The 12,350-nt window shown below is 44.3% G+C and overlaps 1 long non-coding RNA gene across 1 annotated transcript in view; it reads left to right on the top strand.

Annotated features, from left to right (window-relative positions):
- The window catches only part of LOC126198557 (uncharacterized), a 116,357-nt gene that overhangs the window by 21,432 nt on the left and 82,575 nt on the right, over positions 1-12,350 (top strand). The window contains exon 2 of the long non-coding RNA XR_007540086.1: positions 5,859-5,909. This is a non-coding gene — a long non-coding RNA (uncharacterized LOC126198557). The remainder of the gene's footprint in view (positions 1-5,858; positions 5,910-12,350) is intronic.

Below are 12,350 nucleotides of genomic sequence, written 5' to 3'. Positions count from 1 at the left end.
GCCAGAAATAACTTCTGTTTTACTCGATGACTTTCCGTCAGTTACTACGAACTGTGAACTCTCTGACAGGAAATCACAGATCCAGTCACATACCTGAGACGATATTCCATCAGCACGCAATTTCACTACGAGCCGCTTGTATGGCACAGTGCCAAAAGCCTTCCGGAAATCCAGAAATAAGGAATCGATCTGAAATCCCTTGTCAATTGCACTCAGCATTTCATGTGAATAAAGAGCTAGTTGTGTTTCACAAGAACTATGTTTTCTAAACCCCTGTTGACTGTGTGCCAATAGACCGTTTCCTTCGAGGTAATTCATAATGTTCGAACGCAATATATGTTCCAGAATCCTTCTGCATATCGACGTTAATGATATGGGCCTGTAATTTAGTGGATTACTCCTACTACCTTTCTTGAATATCGGTGTGACCTGTGCGCCTTTCCAGTCTTTGGGTACGGATCTTTCGTCGAATGAACGGTTGTATATGATTGTTAAGTATGGAGCTAATGCATCAGCATGCTCTGAAAGAAAACTAATTGGTATACAGTCTGGATCAGAAGACTTGCTTTTATTAAGTGATTTAAGTTGCTTCACTACTCTGAGAATATTTACTTCTACGTTACTCGTGTTGCCAACAGTTCTTGATTCGAATTCTGGAATATTTACTTCGTCTTCTTTTGTGAAGGCATTTCGGAAGGCTGTGTTTAGTAACTCTGCTTTGAAGCACTGTCATCGATAGTATCTCGATTGCTATCGCCGAGAGAAGGCATTGATTGTTTCTTGCCGCTAACGTACTTCACATTAAGACCAGAATCCCTTTCGATTTTCTGGCAGGTTTCGAGACAAAGTTTCATTGTGGAAACTGTTATAAGCATCTCGCATTGAAGTCCGCGCTAAATTTCGAGTGTCTGCAAAAGATCGCCAATCTTAGGGATTTTGCGTCTGTTTAAATTTGGCATGTTTGTTTCTTTGTTTCTGCAACAGTGTTCTGACCCGTTTTGTGTACCAAGGAAGATCAAAAAATGGTTCAAATGGCTCTGAGCACTATGGGACTTAACATCTGTGATCATCAGTCCCCTAGAACTTAGAACTACTTAAACCTAACTAACCTAAGGACATCACACACATCCATGCCCGAGGCAGGATTCGAACCTGCGACCGTAGCAGTCGCGCGGTTCCGGACTGAGCACGTAGAACCGCTAGACCACCGCGGCCGGCCAAGGAGGATCAGCTCCGTCGTTTGGTAATTTATTTGCTATAAATCTCTCAATTGCTCCCGATACTATTTCGTTGAATTCAAGCCACATCTTATATTTTCTTGTGTTATTAATTTGGAAGGAGTGAAGATTGTCTCTCAGGAAGCCATTAACTGAATTTTTATCTGTTTTTTGAATAGATATATTTTTCGTTTATTTTTGGAGGATTTGGGGGTTACAATATTCAATCTCGCTACGACAACCTGTGTTCACTAATACCTGTATCCGTTTTGATGCTCGTTATTAACTCTTAGTGGACAGATGGCCACTTCACTGGAATAAGACAGCTGTTACGGGATGGAGCTATCCCACAAGTGGCACTTCATCATCCGTGGACAAATGAAACGTCACTTATTCTTCAAAGACTTTTACGAGCTTCACCTACATAATTGTTGGGCCGACCACTTTCACCTCACGAGGTTCTGTAACTGAGGCCACTAACACATCCCACTGCCGTGGCTCGTGAGCCAGCGGTAACCCTCTCGAATCCCTTGCGTCTGAAGATATTTACGACCATATCCGTGTTCTAAGGTTGGCAGACTACATAGTACATCTGTACAAAAGTAACGAACTCGTAGACTGTTGAACGAAGTAGAATGGGTACTTATTTCTCAAATTTCAAGCGAGCATGTGCATCATATCTTTTCACTCTAGAAACCAGACGAAATACTGGGTGAAGAACTACTCACGCTCTTGGATTTCGCAGCGCGATTCTTTGCGTTCTCACTTCCCGCGCCCGGGTTCCCGGGTTCGATTCCCGGTGGGGTCAGGGATTTTCTCTGCCTCGTGATGACTGGATGTTGTGTGATGTCATTAGGTTAGTTAGGTTTAAGTAGTTCTAAGTTCTAGGGGACTGATGACCATAGATGTTAAGTCCCATAGTGCTCAGAGCCATTTTTGAGCGATTCTTTGCATGGCAACAATACAAAAATGTAACAAAATTTCTTCCTGTGCGTAATTACGCTACAAAATTGACATCAGGGAATGGAAATCTGGCAAATCACGTTTATTAAGTGTATCATTTTACTCCAATATCTTTTATTAGAACTGTCCAGATAGTGTAGTTACCCTCCTCCATCCAGTTTTAGATATCGATCTTTCATTGTAACTTAAGTGCAATAATGATTATGGTAGTTGTACAATGTTAATACTGGCAGCTTCTCCTAATAAATCATCTTTCTCTGACATGCAGTTACTATTATCTCTCTACATGCACTTCTTCGAGAACGCCAGTGTGCTTTTCTTCCTTTTTTGGTACGTGTATCATATATATTGTACTTATCAGTCTCCAAGTGTACAAATGTAACATTAATACAAATTTTCTGATGACTACTGGAATCGAATTTTTTCTGTTTGAAGAAATTCTACGTTGCCTGACAAAGAAAGCGAAGCACCAAGAAGACAACGTCGGATGTCAATGTAACTTCGTATACTTACACACCATCAGCAGGTATTTAAATAGAGTTGCAGTTCTCTGTGACTGTTCTCTGTGTGTTCACGGTCATCAGAGCGTATTATTGTCGTTCGTGTTTGGTATCGTTACCAGGGCTGCTAGTGTATATAAGGCGCTTGAACTGCGTCAGATGTTAAGGGATCACCGTGAAAGTCATGAAAATGCTTCGAACTCGCGTCGGACGGCATTATCAACAGGTGTCAGGGTTTGAAAAGGGTCTCAATGTGGGTCTCCATTGGCTGACTGATGGAATCAAGAAATATCCATATTTCTGGGGCAATCGGATATGACAGCGGCCTGTATGGCAACGTGAGAAAAGGAAATTACTCGTTAAGTTTCTGGAGCAACACGTCAGACCACATGGGAGAATCCCCCTTATTGTGCACCAAACACACATCTGAACCCCATATCTGGGCCTGCCATCCGAGAATACGTAATGGACTCTCCTGGAGAAGAAGTAGAGTTCTGGCGGTATAGTGTGGAAAGCCACTGGGTATGGTTTTAGGTCGCAGCTGGTAGTGTTTGAGGGCACAACGATACGTCATGGATGACCTGCGTCCTCATGCGTCACTTCTCAAGCGGAAATATTGTAGTGGCACTTTTGAACAGGACAATTCACAGATGGCATTTATCTCTCTGTAAACTGTCCACGTGATGTTGAGATATTCCCGTGGTCGGCAACATTTCTAGATCTGTATCCAACAGAACATGTGTGGGACCAGGTCCAACATCAACTCCGCCCAATTCCAGTATCCGGAATGTGAAGGAAATAGTACAAAAGTTGTGGGCAATGTTGTCTCAGGGCACAATACAACAGCTTTATGACTCCTTTCCCAACTACATAAATGCATGCATTCAACACAGGAGTGCAACGTCATACTGATAATTGGGCTCCTTGCAGATATAACTCCATTTTGTAGTCACTGGAATAGCAACTCATACCCTCTCAACACATGAAGTTCATTTCGTTTATTCCTCCACATCTGGGCAATTCACTTTTATTGTCAGGCAGTGTATTAATTCCCTATTTGTATATGTATTCAAATAGCTACATTTTCATTTAAATAACCGTAATGAAGCCAGAAGGCTCCATCTTCAAGTACAAATCAGATTGAGGTGTTTTGTACCTGTTCATGAGTGGATGAGCTACCTTATATTAATATGATATGCTTACTGATGAGATGTACATCGATTCCCGAAGTGTGTGTCTGAAGATGAAGTCTTGTGGCTTCGAAAACAATTGCAGTTAAAAGAAAAGAAAGATATTATGTAAACTGATGGTGGAGAGGGGAGAAAGAAAAGGAAATAATGGTATCAGCTGCATCGAAACTTTATGCTGAATCAGCGGTGACTAGTGAAAATGTTTGCCGGATCGCGATTCGAACTCAATAACTCGCACTTACCTGCTTATTAGGCAATTGCGTCAGCCACTGTTTCAGAGTGCTTATCGCAAATACGCAGACTACCTCGGTACGCTCCCTCGCCGACACTCACTCCCAACTAGCGCTGCCTATCAGCAGTCCCCAGCTATATCCTCCAGGCTCCCTAATCTTAGATTCCCGCTGGAAGCCGAACGTAAATAGGCATCGGCACTGAAGGTTTTGCATTCATTGCCCATCGAGGTGATTTTTCAGTTGCCCCTTTTCTCACACTGTGTGAGTGTTATGTCATAAGTGTTTTTACTGACTGTATGTGTGTGTAGGGCAGTATCATTTGTGATGAGAGATGGCAGAAGGTGAAATCTTGTGCTGGTATGTAGTTCCTATTGTTGTTTGACTAGTTTGATGCTGTTCCTTACGGTAGTCTACCGTATGAAAATTTCCCCTTCTCTGCACAGTTACTCAATCCTGCAGCCATCTGAATGTACTTACCATTATCAATCCCCGATATCTTCCTACAATTTTAAACCCCACAACAGCCTCCACTGAAAAAATAACCATCCCTCGATGCCTCAAGATCAATCCCAGCAATCGACTCCTTATCTTAGTCAAGTTGTCCCATGAATTTCTTTTCTCCTCAGTTATATTCAGAACCTCCTGATTAACGATCTACGTATCTAACAATATTCATCCTCTACTTTTAGTGTCTCATAAGAAAACTCATCTACCGCTTTTAGTATTTCACATCGTAACTTAACTCCTTCATCATCGCCTGGATTTATTAGACTACATTCCATTACCGTTATTTTACTTTGGTTAATGTCATCTTACAATATTTTTTCGAGACGTTACTTGCTGTATTCAACTATTTCACCAATTCCATTTAAGTCTCTAAAACCACTGGAATCTCTCGACAAACCTCGAAGTTTTGACTTCTCCCCGAACTTAAATACCCTTTCCAAACTGCTCCTTGTTTTCCTTTAACGCTTGTTCAGCACACAAATTGAATAACATAGGTAACAGGCTACAACCCTGTCTCACGCCCTTCTTAGGGCTGCTTCCAGGTTCCTGCACAAGCTTTCGCTCCCTTTATTTTATCACTACTGTCTACAGTATTTCATAGAATCTATTCCAAGCAACATCTTCAATAGCTTTTAGCTACATCTACAAATGCCATAACCGTAGATTGCAGTCTGTCTTCTAGTAAGTCTATACAACTTTCTAAATTCCCTGATTTTGTAATTCTACTTTTTATATTTTTGAGGCACAGTCACGTGTGCATTTCACAATGCTGTGACCGGTTTCGACCAGCTTTAGACTGTCAACAGACAAAGAATAAAAGCTGGACGCTGTGGCAGAGCAAATCTAGGCGCTTCAGTCCGGAACCGCGCTGCTGCTACGGTCGCAGGTTCGAATCCTGCCTCGGGCATGGAGGTGAAATCTTATGGGACTTAACTGCTAAGGTCATCAGTCCCTAAGCTTACACACTACTAAACGTAAATTATCCTAAGGACCAACACACATAGCCATGCCCGAGGGAGGACTCGAACCTCCGCCGGGACCAGCCGCACAGTAAATGACTACAGCGGCCTAGACCGCTCGGCTAATCCCGCGCGGCCCATATGTTAAGTCCCATAGTGCTTAGAGCCATTTGAACCATCTGAAAGAATAAAATAATATAATCAGCCACTTAACCTCCCTATCCCCACAGTTTGAAACGCTGTTACCGGCGACCCTGCTCAATGTGACCGGACTTGTTTTGTGTTGCAGGAAGACAGGCGGGCGGCCATGCGGTGGCTGCCATTGTTGCTGCTCGCCCAGGTAAACAGCTCGCAGCTCGCCCAGCCGCTGCTCTGTAGGCAGCCGCGCCAGTCGCATCGAGACGCGCTAGGGAAGTAATCGCACTTACCTGCTTCCAAGGTTGTCGTTTCCCTGCCGGTATGAGAAGCGAATTTAAAGTATAAAACCCATCAAACGTTTTCTGTAGTATATAACTGTATTATAATACACTACTGGCCATTAAAATTGCTACACCACGAAGATGACGTGCTACAGACGCGAAATTTAACCGACAGGAAGAAGGTGCTGTGATATGCAAATGATAAGCTTTTCAAAGCATTCACACAAGGTTGGCGCCGGTGGCGACACCTACAATGTGCTGACATGAGGAAAGTTTCCAACCGATTTCTCATACACACACAGCAGTTGACCGCCGTTGCCTGGTGAAACGTTGTTGTGATGCCTCGTGTAAGGAGGAGAAATGGCTACCATCACGTTTCCGACTTTGATAAAGGTCGGATTGTAGCCTATCGCAACTGCGGTTTATCGTATCGCGACATTGCTGCTCGCGTTGGTCGAGATCCAATGACTGTTAGCACAATATGGAATCCGTGGGTTCAGGAGGGGAATACGGAACGCCGTGCTGGATCCCAACGGCCTCGTATCACTAGCAGTCGAGATGACAGGCATCTTATCCGCATGGCTGTAACGGATTGTGCAGCCACGTCTCGATCCCTGAGTCAACAGATGGGGACGTTTGCAAGACAACAACCATCTGCGCGATCAGTTCGACGACGTTTGCAGCAGCATGAACTATCAGCTCGCAGATCATGGCTGCGGTTACCCTTGACGCTGCATCACAGACAGGAGCGCCTGCGATGGTGTACTCAACGACGAACCTGGGTGCACGAATGGCAAAACGTCATTTTTTCGGATGAATGCAGGTTCTGATTACAGCATCATGATGGTCGCATCGGTGTTTGGCGACATTGCGGTGAATGCACATTGGAAGCGTGTATTCGTCATCGCCATACTGGCCAGCACATTCTCGAGATCTCTCACCAACTCAATACGTCTGGTCAATGGTGGCTGAGCAACTGGCTGATCACAATACGCCAATCACTACTCTTGATGAACTGTGGTATCGTGTTGAAGCTGCATGGGCAGCTGTACCTGTACACGCCACCCAAGCTCTGTATGACACAATGCCAGGAGTATCAAGGCCGTGATTTCTCAGGATCTATGCACCTAAATTGCATGAAAATGTAATCACATGTCAGTTCTAGTATAATATATTTCCCAATGAATACCCGTTTATCATCTGCATTTCTTCTTTGTGTAGCAATTTTAATGGCCAGTAGTGTAGTTTATCACTTGTTAAACCATTAATTTTATTCAGAATGTTTATTTGAACTCAACGAAGCCTCTGCTTTGTTTAGGCTCTGTACAAGAGTGACATATCATCAGCATCTCTGTGGACATTCCGCAATCCACCGTACGGTGTACTGCATAAGGCCTCTTGTACCACTTCTAGTCGTTTCCGATCCTGTCTCATCCATAAATGGAGCGAAGGAAAAACCACTATTTGTGTGTCTCCATAAAGCCCTAATTTGTCTTATGTACGTTGGCGGCAGTAGAATCGTTCTGCAATCAGCTACAAATACCGGTTGTCTAATTTTTTCAATAGTGTCTCACGAAAAAAATCTTATCTTTACTCCAGGGATTCTCGTTTGTATTCGCGAAACACTTCCGCTATAGTCGCTTGTGGACTGCACCTACCGTGACAAACCTAGCAGCCTGACCCTGAGTTGCTTTGATGCAGTTCCTTAAATGGATCTGATGCGAATCCCAAACACTCGAGCAGTGCTCAAAATAGGTCGCTCTAGCTTTCGATGCGCGACCTCCATTGTAGATGTGCTACAGTTCCTCAAAATTCTCCCAGTCAACTGATGTCGAACATTTGCCTTCCCCACTATTGTTTTTACGGACTCGTTTCATTTCATATCTCTTTGAAGCCTTACGTCAGCATATTTAATCCACCTAACTGCATCAAGCAGAACATTAGTAATTCTGCATCCGAACTTTTCGCAAAAGTTTTTACTACTGATCTGCATTACCTTATTTTTTCCATATTTGGCGCTAGCTGCTATTCGTCACATCAACTAGAAATTTTGTCTAAATCATCTTGTGTTCTCCTACAGTCACCCAACGACGACACCTTCCCGTTCACCACAGCATCATCAGCAAACAGCCGCAGACAGCTGCTTCCCTAGTCCGCCAGACCATTTACGTATACAGAAAATAATAGCGGTCCTATCGCTTTTCCGTATGGCACTCCTGACGATATTCTTGTCTCTGATGAAGATTCGCCACCTAGGACAACATACTGACTTCTATTTTTTAAGAAGTCTTTATCTTGGAACACAAATTTGAATCTACTGGTCTATCTTAATACGCAAATGGAATAGGACCGAAAATTTGTAGTACTGACACAAACATCTTCCGCGAAGTGCTGTACTGTTGGTTTGAGAGTAAAAATGTAGATGCAGGCGTCATGGTCCAGCCACTTTTCCTCAGTTCATCCAGTGCATTCGCCGAGCAACCTGCTTCATATTCTGTTTCGGTTTTCTTTTCCACCACTGAGTATCCAGCATTTTGTGTACAACTACACATCCTAGATGTTAGTGGATTTTTGATGACTCAGTTCTTATAGCGAATAGCGCTTATTGCTGTAACTAACAAGCAACGAATATGGAGTACACACTAACACAATCACAAAAGGCAGTCCCCAGTAGACCTCGCAGAAAATAATTTGGCCCAGGCACAGAAACGCCTTTTCGTTCTTGCACTGGGCATGTCTTTCACTTTGCTCCGAAGGGGCAGCTGCTTTAGTTTATCGAGCTGTGTACTTTGTGCTTTGGAAACAGTCATCTCAGTTGTTTATGCACTGATTTTTTATAGTCTGAAACTACTGATATGTCCTACTTCTGGCCGTACTGGCGTGATCTGTTAATATGATCGCTTACTGTATTGCTAGCTGCAGCTAAGATGTCCTGCTTGTGAATAAGCTTCCGCTGTCGAACTGCACATCCCCAACTGCGCAGTGACTCCACACAGCGGAGTCCCTATCACTACCGTAGTCCCCTCCATTAGTACGTCGTCTGCACAGGTAGGGACCGAGTTACATTGTGTGCCCTCTACCAATTATAGTGCTACGAACATGAATGTGTAGCTTATGCATACCACATCTGATGAAAAGGTTTAGAAATTGGTTTATGGAAATAAAAGTGTTAAGAAGTGAGTGATCGCAGTATTTATGTTAATACTAGGAGAGGACCCAGCATTGCCCAGGTATGTACGTATTCCATTATTTTATTAGTCCATCCCTCCTTCCCCTTCTCTCTGCCCACATCCTTCACCTCCTCTCTGCCCATTTCTTCCTCCCCCTCTCTTCATCTCCACCCCTTCTCTCTGGCTATCTCTTCCTCCATCTGCCTCTATACATCTCTTCGTTTTTCCTTTCTCTGTCAGTCTCCTTCTCTCTCCCCTCTCTGCCCCCTCCGTCTACCTCTGACCATCTTCTCTGCGCCCCTCTCTGTGCCCATCTCTTTCTTTCCCCTCACTGTCTGTCCATCTCCTCCTCCTCTCGTCTCTCTCCTCGTTGTCATACTTACCCCAAAAGGACACTGGTAGTTCTTATCCCACACTATTTCTTTCGAGATAGTAACTAATATGTGTATCCAGCTTGGTTTAAATCATTCCAGGGGCTTAGAATGAGCTTTCTACCCATGGTTTTGCCCACGTATATACATTTCAAATATTTTTCACATATATCTAACATATTTCACACGCATTTGTACACATATATCATCTGTATCTCTAGAGAATTTTGCCCTGCAGTTTCATTTTCACGTAAGTCGGTGTTTAAGACAACGTATGTCGTGAACTATGTACTGTACAATGATATAGTTTTGCAGGTATATCCAGTGGTATATGTGGCTACTGTCTGTTAAATGTGTAAGATCGTCATGCATGATGCGGCATTTTTTCACGTATCTCAGTGATTATGACGTCATATCCCCTGATTTACATGTCGTGCAATGATATAATTTGGTGGAACATTCAGTGGTATATGTGAATACTGTCGGAATCAGTAACGAATACTGTTAGCAATGAAGAAGTAATAAAACGTTTTGCTGCGTGTGGCAGTTTCACTATATGAGTAGCAAAAATGTAGTAAGCGATAAACTTCTTTCCTCTCATGATTTTATGGGGATTGGAAGCTAGAAAAAGGCTCGCAAAGTTTTGAAACTGTATGTAAAGCTTTTTCCAAGTCACTAAGCGCTCTCATTTTCAGATCCTGGATGATTGAAATATTGCTATTAGTACGTCATGTGCTACCCTGCTTTTTCAGCTCCACCGCCATTCCTTTGATAGGTAGGTGGTTCTTACCCTCAAAGCGACTATTGCTAGACAGTAACTGATGTGTGTAAGAAGTCTGGTTGAAATCGGTCCAGTGGTTTAGGAGGCGACGTGGAACATACATCATACACACATACATAATATGTATGGATTTATTCTCTCAGCTTGTAAGTCCAGATAAGCTACAACGAGTATAAGCCGCAGCAAGTCTGTTTCTGCGGACCACGTAGTGCTGGTGCGGTAAGATGGGCAGGCAAAGTGGCTGCTAGGAAAGGAAAGGCGGGGCCCGACGCCGGCAGAAGCTGTTAGCGCTGCCGCGGCTCACTGTCGCTCTCCGCGCACGACCTCCGACTGCCGGCCGCCACCGTGGAAAGCGGGCCGCCAGCCTGGGCTAGACGTCCGACGTGTTGACTCGCAGGCGCCACACCGTATTCTCACCCGCTGCGCGGCTGCTCGACTCGCCCGTGTCAACCCATGATCTCAGCAAACCCGCCTCGTTAGCTGCGCGGTAAGAGCGGCAGATTGCTAATCGAAGGGATCTGATTTTGATTCCCGGCCGGCGGGAGATTTTCTCCACTTGGGGACTGGGCGTAGTGTTGTCCTTACGTCCGTATCGTCGTACCTGACAAGACAATCGTCTCCAATACACTGTCGTATCGTGTTTCTATTACTGACATGGCGTAATGGCCACGAACCGAAAGCCAACAAATTGAAATAAAAAAATAAAAAGATAGAATAATCTCAGCAGGAAAATGATTAGAAACGGCAAGATGGTGACATGCTTGAGGAAACGTTCCCAAGTGTCCTAACAATCACTTACAAGTACACAGGACAAAAAGGGAGACATCGCACCAATCTCACATTTCCAATTTTATCCTCTCTGCTCCACCGCCACTCAACTGGGATATTTCTACAACAGCATGAGCAAATCTCACGAATAGGGAATGAAAGAGCTACCTATCTCCAGAGATGTTGCTTCTTACTTTTCACTCGGAGTTTCTCCAAATAGTTGGAGACATTTTCTATCGGATTAAGATCTGGTGATTAGTGATCCAGTCTAGGAGAGATGCGTTCAAATGGCTCTGAGCACTATGGGACTTAACATCTGAGTTCATCAGTCCCCTAGAACTTAGAACTACTGAAACCTAACTAACCTAAGGACACCACACACATGTATGCCCGAGGCAGGGTTCGAACCTGCGACCGTAGGAGCCGCGTGGTTCCGGACTGAAGTTCCCAGAACCGCTCGGCCATCGCGGCCGGCCCATTTCGGAAATCATTAGGGAATTCAATACTGCGAGATCCACAGTTCAAGACTGTGCCAAGAATACCAAAATTCAGGCATTACTTCTTACCAAGGACAACGCAGTGGCCGACGGCCTCCTGAGCGGTGGAGAGCAGCGGCCTTTGCGTACAGTTGTCATTGCTGACAGACAAGCAAATTGCTTGAAATAAACGCAGTAATCAATGTGGGACGTACGTCGAACGTATCCGTTACGAAGTGCGGCGAAATCTTGTGTTAATGGGCTATGGCAGCAGACGACCGTCGCGAGTGTTTTGTTAACAGCATGACATCGCCTCTCCTGGGCTAGTGACCAAATCGGCAGGACCCTAGGCGACTGGAAAAACGTGGCATGGTTAGAAGCGTACCAGTTTCAGTTGGAAAACGCTGACGGTATGATTCGAGTGTGGCGCAGACTCCATGAAGTCATGGACCCAAATTGTCAACAAGGCACTGTGCGACGTGATGGTGGCTCCATGATGGTGTAGGGTGTATTTACATAGAATGGACTGGGTCCTCTGCTCTGTTCGGCTACTTGGAAACCATCATCTTCAATCATTCATGGACTTCATTTTCCCAAACAACGACAGAATTTTTATGGATGACAATGCGCCATGACACTGGCTCACAATTGTCCGCAATTGATTTGAAGAACATTCTAAACAGCTCGTGAAAATGATTTTGCCACTCAGATCACCCAACGTGAATCCCATTGAACATTTGTGGGACATAATAGAGAGGTCAGTTCATGTGCAAAACCGTGCACTGGCAACACTTTC

This window comes from Schistocerca nitens, chromosome 8 (genome assembly GCF_023898315.1).
Source record: "Schistocerca nitens isolate TAMUIC-IGC-003100 chromosome 8, iqSchNite1.1, whole genome shotgun sequence".
Taxonomy (NCBI): Eukaryota; Metazoa; Arthropoda; class Insecta; order Orthoptera; family Acrididae; genus Schistocerca; species Schistocerca nitens.
This window is presented reverse-complemented; position numbering and strand designations above follow the sequence as displayed.